Here is an 11,278-nt window from a genome sequence, read left to right as displayed (position 1 = left end):
ACTGGTTTCCAGGGAAGATCGAGCTCAAATTTCCCATCACCAACCTTCGTGACGAGGTGGGGGATTGTCCATGAGAAAGCAAACATACATGAAAGGGCTTAAAACTTAGTTTAAAACACTGCAGGGAAGGATATCCGGATTGTGAAAGTGCTAGGCAAGAACCCTAGTTCAGAGAGGAGACTTACCAGCCTGCAGGGCCTGATCTGACAGTTTCAAAGGAATGTCCACTTCAGGGAGGAAAAGGGCCGAAAGAGACAAGCAGGGTCACTTCGGGAGACTCAGTAATGAAGGAAAAATTAAATGAATGGGGCAATTTAAAACACTTAAAAACAAAGGAAACCAATCCGTGAGAGACACGGGATCCTAGCCTCCTCTTCATTTCTCAAAAAAAAAAAAGCGGATTCTTACATAGCCGCCTTGCTGCATGGACAGCAGAGTAGTCTCTTGGTCTAAGAATTTTCTACAGTAGATTGTTCACAAAGCTTGATGCCAGAGCCCCTCCAATCCCACCACTTGTGTTCTTTCAAGGTGTGAGTTAACATGCAGTTCCTCCTCCCCTGGAATCGGAACTACTCCTGTGATTTCCTTTGGTGTGTGCCATGCAATGGCACTGCTGTGTAATGTCTGAGCCCGGGACCTAGGAGTCCTCCCAGTCGCCCCTGCTGACTGCCTTAGGACACTGCCTGCAGCATGAAAGATCACGTGGACAGAGAGGCCAGCTGTCCATTGCAGCTGAGCACAGTCTCAGTCAGCCCATCGGCTCTGGCCAGGCCACTGAAGTTCCCCCACAGCCAACACACATGAGCCACTGACATCTTCATTTTAAGGCAATAATCTTACAGTGGTTTGCTGTGTAAACAGGGGTGATTGATACACACCATAAACAAATAGACCTGCCAATAAAATGCACAAATATAAGCAGCCTTCATCTACACAAAGCTTTATGAAAAAATAGAAAATAAGAATCAAAGTGTTCAACAGATAAATTTGATGAACTCTGCCCACCCTTGTAAATAGCAGAATAAAACTCTTCCCAAATAACATTTAACATGAATGAATAGCCAGGAAAAATTAACATAGCTTATTAAATTATTTAGACTTTTGGGCCAAGGGTGTAGCTCTATGGCACAGTACCTGCCTGGCAAATGCAAAGTCTTGAATTTGATTTCTGGTACAAAAACCACGCACAAAACACACAAAAAACGTTCTCTAAATATAGAGGGAAAAATCATCATCTGGATTTCCAAGCCAAAGAAGAAGGAGGAGGAAGAGAAGAAGAAAGGAGAGGAGGGAGGAGGAGGAGGAAGAGGAGGAAAAAGAGAGGGAGGAGAAGGGGGAAGAGAAAGAGGAGGAGGAAGATGGAGAGGAAGAAGAAAGTCAAATAATTTATAAAAGCAAGAAAATTAGGGTGCTGTCTAATGGCACAAGGAAAAGAAGGTCCAAGCTACAGCACATGTGAGGCAGGAGTCTACCATGTGCCAGGACCTGGGTTCAATCCCAGCACCGCAAAAAATAACAGAAAGTTTCAAAGGCAGTCAGGAGTAACATATTAAAAATAATACAGGGAAAGACACTGTCCACCCAAAATAAAATATCACAGACAGATAACATGAACTAAGAATGGTCTGGCCTGCTCTTCAAGACATAGCTAGATTTAAACACACACACACACACACACACTAAACATGCCCACACTCAGGAAATATTGCACTGACCAGTCTTTCTTGAGGAGTATCCCAGAGGATGAACATTTTCCAACTAAAAGCAAACAGATGGATGCCAAACATTTAATAGGTTTAAATGCCAATCTAATGTTAACTGGAAAAAGAGAGAGAGACTCCATGCATAAGATCCACGTCTTCTTCACTGATTTGACAAGGTGGAAATAGCTGCAGTAAATAAATGAGAGCAGGGAAAGAAGGGAGTGAAATAAGCTCATTGATTATTCCATAGACAACAGGTAGGAATAAAAGGACATTGTTAGAACCAACAAATAAGAGAGTGAAAGGTTAAATGGGAAAAAAGTGACCAAAAGTAATAAAAAGACTTAAGTACAAAGTTAAGTACAAAGTTGGAATGAAAACAAAAGTTTTTCTTAATTATCCAAAGAAATTTAAAAACAAAAGGCACAATGAGAAATATGTAGAGAAAGAAAATACAGCAAATACACAACAGCTCCTGTAATTATATCATGAAATGATGTGACTGAGTTGCAGGGAAATACATTGATAATACTGATAAATGCAATGGGCCCAGTTAACAAACTAAGTGAAAAAGGTATCAATGTGGCTTAAAAGCTGGGATCGCCATGTGCTGTGGCAACAGACGGACCTAACACAGCCATTCCCTACACACAGGAGCTCTCTCTCCTCTGACTGCCCTTCCATGCCCAGCATTTTCCCTTGCATTTCAGCAAGCTGCCTCCCTCCAGAGCAGGGCGTGCTGTACTGAAGTTGCACATGAATCTTTTGGCAAAAACTTCTTGATCCAACTAGCTCAGCAGCTGGAGCAGTGAAGTTTGACATTCTAGATTCTTTGCAGTTTTGCCACAGTTAACACTTGTGAGGCTTTTCTGTTAGAATAGTACGTGATCTTTGTGTCTGCAATATCCTTACTGTGGATTCCTAAAACACAGCCAAAGGAATAACCCCGTGCTTCCAGAAAGCCCAGGAGACCTTATGGACGTTCCCCTCAGCTGGCTCTCTTCCTCTCTGTGCTCCTCACTCTGGTAATTAGGATGCCTGCTTTGGTTGAAACCAATCTCGCCCTCTCACTCCCCTCTATGTCCTCCACCTGTGCTGTGCATACAGGTTGCCTCCTATATCAATTTTCTTGAGTTACTAATGGACTGTGATCTGCAGGTTTAAAAATCACTTACCAGGAAACACAGGTAAAAATGTTCACAGCAACTACTTGTCCATATGATGGAAAACAACATAAAATCAACCCCGTGCTCACTTTCAGGAGAAGAGGTGGCCAAGTGTCCACACACTGAATTATTACTCAGCAGTGAAGTTGGTGAGCTATACCTGGGTACAGCATGGGTGAACAGAGGAAGTGCCGTGCTGGGTGAGGGTTAGCAATTTGTTAGAGACACTCCAACACACACAAGTGCAGTGCTTAAGGAAACATGCATATGTGATAGAGCTATTTTTAAAACACTGAAGAAAAGATAAAAACAAAATTTGGAACAGTGGCTACTTCTCTAAAGGGCCAGGAAGATGGGAGTGTGTGAGAAGACAGAGGTAGCTTCAGCAACATTGATTTCATAAATGTTTTACATTTATCCTCATAATTTATATTATTTTATGCTTATACTTATTTTTACATGTATATTATATACTTGTTACTACACTTATTATATATGCACTTATTATCTCTCATAACTCATATTTTTGTTTTGGTTTTTTCTTTTAATTTTATTTAAAGAAAGACTAAACAAAACAGAAAATAGGTAGAAATAATACATACGTTCAGAGAAAAACACAAACAGTAAGAAATCACTAGTTGATGTTTACATATTGACGTTTTACAAATAGTTGTTCAAGATACAAAATTGGAACATGTGAAGTGGGAATTCAAACAGCGAGATTACAAACAGTTCTGTTCAACTGTCCAACAAAAACTTAGTAACATGGTTGTCAGTCCTATACACTTATACATACATGCAGTTATCCATATATTCATTTATGTTTAGATTAAACAAACTAAAGCCGGTTAAAATAATCCTGAACAAAGAATAATAGTATTGCTGGATTTCACATCAAGATACTCCATGATCAGCACTGGGTACTGTAGTGTCTTTTTTTAAAAATTTAATTTAAAGAAAGATTAAACAAAACAGAAAACGAGTAGAAATAATACATAATTTCAAAGAAAAAAATAAACATTAAGAAATCACTAGTTGATGGTTACAGATTGTCTTCTTACAAATAGTTATTCAAGATACTAAAGTGGAGCTTATAAAGTGGGAATTCAAACAGTGAGACTGCAACCAGTTCTGTTCAACTATCCAACAAAAGCTTAGAAATATGATTATCAATCCTATACACCTAAACATACATGTAGTTACCCATATCTTCAATTATGTTGAGATTGAATAAAGCAGGCTAATATCACTCTGAACAAAGAATAATACTATTGCTGTGTTTCACATTATGATACTCCAGGATAAGCACTGGGTATTTTAGTGTCTCTTTTTCTTCAAAGTATCTGTTCATTTTATCATGTGTCATAAGATCAGTTCTCATAAATTGTTTATAGATTCTACACATGCATGAGTCTTAACATGTATTTCTATCCTTTCTATATTAGAGGGAGAAACAAAATAAAGCAAGACAAAACAAAACATATTCCTATAAATGCATAAAATGAAAAAAAATATAAGACCATTGTACAAAGAGTTCTACCATAGTTCCTTCGTTGTCTCTTGTTATCTCCAATAGAATTGGCTATATCATCAGACATAGTATAATTGAATATGTCAGTACATAATAGTATTAATAAAAACACAACTTTGTATATAGTACAGAACTTCAAAAACCAGCAGTTATCAAACCATAATGTATATCAAGTTTTGTCATCTTCAGTGTAGTTGCCTATACTCCCAGACTTGATACTATCAATCATATCAGTTTGAATAAAATCTTCTCTGCCTCATTTCTGTTATGCTCTTTTTTTGCCATCAGTTGTCTGCTTATCTTCTTCATTCTGTTTTCTGCTCCATTCATTGAGGCCTCTCTGCTACTGTTCCTAGAGTCCTAGTACTTTTCTCTCTCTCTGAATGCCTTGCAATATTCTCTGTAGAGTTGGATTAGTGGTTGCGAATTTCCCAAGTTCCTCTTTGTCTTGGAAGCATCTTGTTTCTCCGTTAATTTCTAGAGACAGTTTAGCAGCATATATCAATCTGGGCTGGAGGTTATTTTCTTTCAGAGCTTGGAATACTTTACTCCAGGCTCTTCTTGTCTTGATGGTTTGTGTTGAGAAGTCTGCTGTTATTCTGATGGGCCTTCCTCTGTAGGTTATCTGTTTCTTGTCTCTAACAGCTTTTAATTTCCTGTTCTTATATTGAATTTCTGGGATCTTGATTATTTATATGCCTGGGTGTAGTTCTGTTTTGCTTGTAGGTGGTTGGAGTTCTGTATGCCTCATATATCAGAATATCATTTCCTTTTCCTATGTTTGGGAAGTTTTCCTTAATTATTTCTGTGAATAACCTTTGTAGTTCCTTTGTTTGTAACCCAGCTTCTTCACTTACATTCTTTATTCTCAAGTTATAGATCCTTTTGTCATCTTCTAGCCTTTGTATTGTTACTGCTTGTTTCCTTGTTATTTTTAAAAAGTTTTCCCTTTCATAATCCCACATTGCAAAATTGTCCTCCAGTTTGGATAATCTGCCCTTAGTTTCTTTCAAGCTGATTTGCCATCTTTCCATAGAGTTTTTATTTTCCTGGTGACCTCTTTGAATCTGCTTCATGTATTCTATATTTTTTATACTCTTCACCAAATGGTTCTCTCCTGTGTTTGAGTTCCTCCCTTCTTCTGTTTGTGTCTGCTTAATATCTCTTTTATTAATCTTCTTATACATTGTTTTATTTGGCTAAATATTTCACTTTTGAACTCATCTATGAGGTCCTAAATATATCTCTTTACATCCACTGGTGCTGTGTCTGATATTGCATGTTTGCTGTTCTCATTCTCTTTTGTATTTACCTGTCCTGGGTCAATGTTCTCAGGGTTGGGGCCTGGGGACTTTTTGTTGTTGCTTCTTCCCATCTTTTTTGCTTCTTCCAGGAGTGCTGTGGGATCTGGACTACAGTAGAAGGTATCTGTAGAATTAAGTAAATATGCAGGAGTTTAATATTGGCATTTGAGAGCAGGCTTCATCTGGATGGCACACCGCTTTTTTCATGGTGCCATGTGGCAGGCCATTGTTTTACTGAAATTACGTACTTGACAAAAAAGGCTTTAGTCTGCCCTCCCTCTTTTGGAGTATAATCTCATTTTAATGGAAACATTTTGCAGCAAAGGTTTACCAATCTTATGAATAAATCTACCAAAACTGATCTAATGCTATCAAATTCTGAACACATTTACTTCTTTTCAAACCTGTTATTTGCAGTACTATGAAACAAGACAAATAAAATTTACATCCCCTTGAGCTTTTTATAACTTCCTATATACTGTCAAGTCTTCTTTCACATTAACCAAGACAAATAAAATTCACATCCTCTTGAGCCTTCTACAACTTCCTATATACCCTCAAGTTACCAGTCAATTACCTTTCTTTTCGCTTCTCAGATAACATTAAAACTTTCAACAAAACCCTTGTCTTGGAACAGAGCTAGTGGTTCCCAGCAAAAAGGAATTCATAACCTTAGTTGTTAAACAGGAAATTGGTGACAACACAGTACAATAGAGGCAATAAGCCCAACACAGAACACCACTTATGACGATACAGTATAATATAGGCAGTAAGCTTAAAATATAACATTATTGGTGTTTTATAGCAAAAAGGAATTGATCTCTGAGTTGAGCTGCCGAGCTGCTGCCTATCTGTGCCTGTGTTTAAAGCGCCACTTGTGTTTGGCAGAAGACTACCTGGGAAACACGCCTGCCTGGGAGATGCACAGTGCCCAAGGCAGGATGGAACTCTGAGGCTGGGTGGGGTGCACCCAGGGTGGGGGCATTTGTCATGGCTTGGAATACAAAAAAAGGCAGCAGAAACAATCTGAACTTTATATCTGAAAACACGAATAGCATCAGATCAGCAATATGAGTTGTCTGTGGTGCCTGTTTGCGCCAGCAGACAGAGTGCCTTGCAGAGAACTGCACCTGCGCTTGGGGGCGGGGGCTGGGATCTCTCTGGCACACAGAGCGTAGGTGGAACACTCAGAGTGGGCAGGGTGTTTAGGGCAAGCTGGGCACCAGGGTGGGGGCGGTGCACGTAGAGTAAAGGCGAGGGAGCGCTGGGACATAGCACACACAGGAGGGGGCTGAAACTGCCCCCGGAAATGCGCAAGGTGGAGGCAACAATGGAGCATGGGGGAGGGAGGGGCTGGGACAGCTCACGGGGGAGGGGCGGCAGTGGGCCCAAGGCACATGGGAGCGGGGCTGGGAGGCGGCCCAATGTGGCATGAAGCTGGGGCTGCTCCTGGAGGCATGCGGCCGGTCATGCAGAGCCGAATTGCCACGTGGAGGAGCCACTCACAGGACACGGGGATTAGGGCGTGGCGTTAAAGCCGAACCTGTGCATGGACCTGAAGCGAGGCATGAGAACCAAGATACCATGCGCGTGGAGTTGGGGTGGCAGTGTGAAAGCCCACAGCAGCTTAAAGCAGTCCCGCACATATCTCTCAACACTATTTTGGGCTCATTTCCCATCTCGGCGGGGAATGGGTTGTCACACACAGCAGCGGGGGGGGGGGGAATGGGGAGGAGGCAGCAAGGAAACAAAAGCGACGGGGACACTGGCGGGAAAGGACACATTCCCAAAGCAAAGGCTTAAAGATAGTTTTGTAAACTTGTCATCAGTGTGATAAGCCATAGATAGGTATGGTTTTTGGGGGGGGACAGGACAGGAAGTGGTCCCCAAGATAAAATCTGGTGTGGGGTCTGGCCCCCAGAGTTATAGCCAGATGAGGCAACGGACTGTGGTCTTCCAAGTTCAAAATCATCACCTTGCACTCCAGACCAATTGGTTATTATATGGCTCCAAAACTCCTAATAATTGGCCGTCACCAATATTACGAGTGGACTTCCACGTGGGTCTAGTAACAGCTCTGCCCGTGAGAACTTAAAAAGCTCTGACATGAAGGTCTCTCAGTGTGGGCTGGTCCAGGGTGGACACAGGTTGCGCAGAAAGACCCTGCCTTGGGGTGAGGACGTGAGAGCTTTACATGAACCCACGGAAACGGGGAGAAAACCCACCTGGGGCCTGGCCCAGTGGCAATCTCTGGAAGTTGCTCACCTGTGGTAAATTGGGTTGGTGTTGTTTGCGAACTGGCAGCGACAAGCTTACAGCTCCTGAGTGTAGAAGTGAAGAATTAATGCAGGATGCAGTCCGGTCCTGGTCCTGAATGGCAGGAGACTCAAACTGGGAACCAGCCCCAGGAGTCTCTCATCTGCCATTCCCGGTCAGGTAACCATCTGACAGAATTGTGGGGGACCCGGCAGCGGCTGAAAAGATAAGAAGTATGAAATATAAATGACCTTTATTTTGAGAATAGACCCCCGACCCCCTGGGGCATGGCATCTCCACCCCAGGGTCGGCGATCTCTCCATGGAACACGTAGAGTGAGGCACATAGGTAGCCTTGATTTGGGTGGAACCTAAGGGGGCATCAGGGATGCACAGGTAGCCCATTGGTCTTTGATTGGCACCACAGGTAAATTCCTAGGGGCAGGGAAGATGGAGTCACAGGTAAATTCCTAGGGGTGGGGAAGATAGGAGCTCCTTGGTTCCACCTCTAAGGCTTCACCAGCTACAGTGTCCTGTCTGGGCCAAAACCCTTTCAGTTATCACAGCCTCCCCTCCCAGATTAACCAAGGTGGTCAGAGCCTGATTATATCAGGGAAATAACTCCTAACCTGCTATTTATCCAATAAGAGTTCATTGTAGAAGGACCACATTGACTCCATTTTGTCTGGACACGTCAGGTTGACAATGTTACGGGAAAAGTGCAGGCTTTGAAACATCGCCCCCACCCCAAGGTAAAAACATGAGGTCCTATAGGGACAAGACGCAAACAAGTTATATAATCTAAGCATGCACAATTTGAGTTTCTTTGTTCTTTATCTCAATAAAAGCTACTTGTTTAGGCTGGCCGGGTGGCAGCAGCCATTTTGCTGACCCTTAATGTGTGTGACCCTTTATTTTCCCTTGGCTCACAGAACCCCAACAGTTCATGTTTTCTAAAACCAAAGAATGAATTCTAGGAACAATGAAGGTTAAAAGCAGAATAATACTTACTGGGGAAAGACAGCATCTGTCTAAGACAGACAGAAGGGGTCCCAAGTGGGTTGCCAAGGGTCTTGGTGTTCAAAGGAATTTTATGGAGCAAGTGGGAAAAACTATAATAGGATTACAAGGTAGTCATTCAGGTAACATTGACCCAATGGGAAATCACAAGGTGGGTGTGAGGCGGGACAAAACTACAATGAGCCAATAAGATTATGAGTATACCTGCCTAGATAATATTGATTAAATGGGGATCAAATGGGAGAGCAAGTCATACAGTGACAGCCATAGCTGGAATGGGACAGGATTTTCCTGGAGGGGTGGGTCATTGGCTCTTCCTGGCCCCACACCCATTTAGAATATCATTATCAATATCAATATCCCTATTTAGAATATCATCCCTAGAGGAATTATGTGGGTGGTCATTCTGTCCTTGGTCTTGCGGTCAGACCCTCAAAGAGTGTGCCTCCCCTACGGTTACAACTGCAGTCTTTCACACTCACTCTTGAGAACCTGCTCCTACTGGGCTACCTTTAATATTTCTACCTAACTTAGCCGTCTGTAATATTGGGACAGAGACAAATGCCTGAAGTTTACCACACTCAGAACCCATCATTGAGAAGCAGACACAAGCTAAAGTGTTGTGGGAAAATTCCCAAGCCAAGCCAAACCAAGCCAAACCAAACCAAAAGGAAGACTCTCTGCACCAAGCAGATAAGAAGGCAGCATTGAATCCTCACACCAGCTGACTGCTGGATCTTCACGCCAGTGAACTGCTGCAGGGATAATTCCTCAAAAGCAACAGTGCTGAATTTAGGGAAAGTTTAGTTCATATAGAATTAGAAGTGGGAGGTACAAAGTGAGTGACCACACGTCACATGATTGTCACACACATTGAGTCATACACTGACTGTCTTGAAACAAGAGGAACACTCTAGGAACCAGGAGAAGGGCTCTTACAGGATGAGGCTAGCTAAGGGTATCACCATAACATAGGAACATTGTGGGAAGCTGGCCTTGAATTAGCCCAGGGTACCTTAAAGTATAGGCAATTAGTCTGCTTCAGTGCTCAGCAGAGGTGTGCAGCTGAGCTGTAGACACCGTCAATGCCAACTGAATTTAGCAGAAACAGCAGAGACTTCTAATTGATCATGAAACATCTGCAAGTTTGCCATCTCACAAATGTCTTCCTACATTATAATTGTGCCCCAGCAAAAGAGGCCTCCATAATAGCAGCAAAGCCTACTGTAAGCACACAGAAACCTCAGCACAAAGCAAAACAAACACAGCAACGGAAGCACGAGAAGACAAGGACCTCCACAAACTTCCAGCTCCTCCAAAGCTGAACCATGGAGCATGGAGATGTTAGGGTTTTTGAAAGGTTTCTGCCCTAGTGTAAATTACTAGACATTATGGCAGTGGTGTAACATGGCGGAAAGCCCAAGCAAAAACAGCACTTACCCTGACAACAACTTTCTCCTCCTCCTTTAGCCCTGGTTATAACTTTCTCTTTTCTGTCCCATGATTGGAAGAGAATTTTAATCAGTTCCTCATGCCCCAGTGCCTGACCTTCTGGTCAGAGGTCCTAAAAACCTCCTGTCCTGGTGTCTCTGGCAGAGGAGAGATGCCCAGCCCCACGAGTGGTGCCTCCTCTCCACGTCCTCTATAAAGGCCACTCTTTTTTCCTTTTGCTTGTCTGTTGCACCAGAAAACTCTAACATTTTGGTGCCATGACTCGGATTGGCAGTGTGTGTGGGCTCCTGGGTGTCACCTGGTTTGGAGCTCCTCTGCCTACCAGCCACCCTTCCTTCCTCTGGGACCTGCCTATTTGCTGTTGCTGACCTGCATCCAACACTGTCCCACCAGATTTGTCAGAGGTGAGCCACCTTCCCATCCACGGTTTCCTGTCTCAGTTTCTCTAACAGCACTCACACTCCTTGGGCAGACCGGGTTAACCCCCATGTCCCAAGGTAGAGCTGTTCTCAGCCTTAAAAATCCATGAGCTCACATCAAGAAACCTCTTGCTGTCCCCTGGACAGAGACAGCAGCTCTCATGTTCCTTAGGCAAGACAGCCCTAGGCAGAGCTGTTACCCTGTTGTCCTCTGGGACCCTCCCCCAGCTCCACCCCTGCACACTCTCAGTGACAGCCAATGAGAGTGGGGGTTGGGGCCTTCTCTGTCACACTCTCAAAACAGGGGATCACTTCTTTGGAAAAGTGTGACCCAGGACAGCTCTCCTACTCTTTGGATAGGGCTAGAGCTCTCACGTCCCAAGGCAGAGTTGTTCTCTTGGCATACCTCTAATTCAGCCACTATAGGA

The sequence above is a fragment of the Cavia porcellus genome, unplaced genomic scaffold (assembly GCF_034190915.1).
Source record: "Cavia porcellus strain 051 isolate PalLab524CR breed Dunkin Hartley unplaced genomic scaffold, mCavPor4.1 scaffold_21, whole genome shotgun sequence".
In the NCBI taxonomy this organism is placed as follows: domain Eukaryota; kingdom Metazoa; phylum Chordata; class Mammalia; order Rodentia; family Caviidae; genus Cavia; species Cavia porcellus.
The sequence above is the reverse complement of the archived record's forward strand: the minus strand, read 5'-3'. Positions refer to the sequence as shown.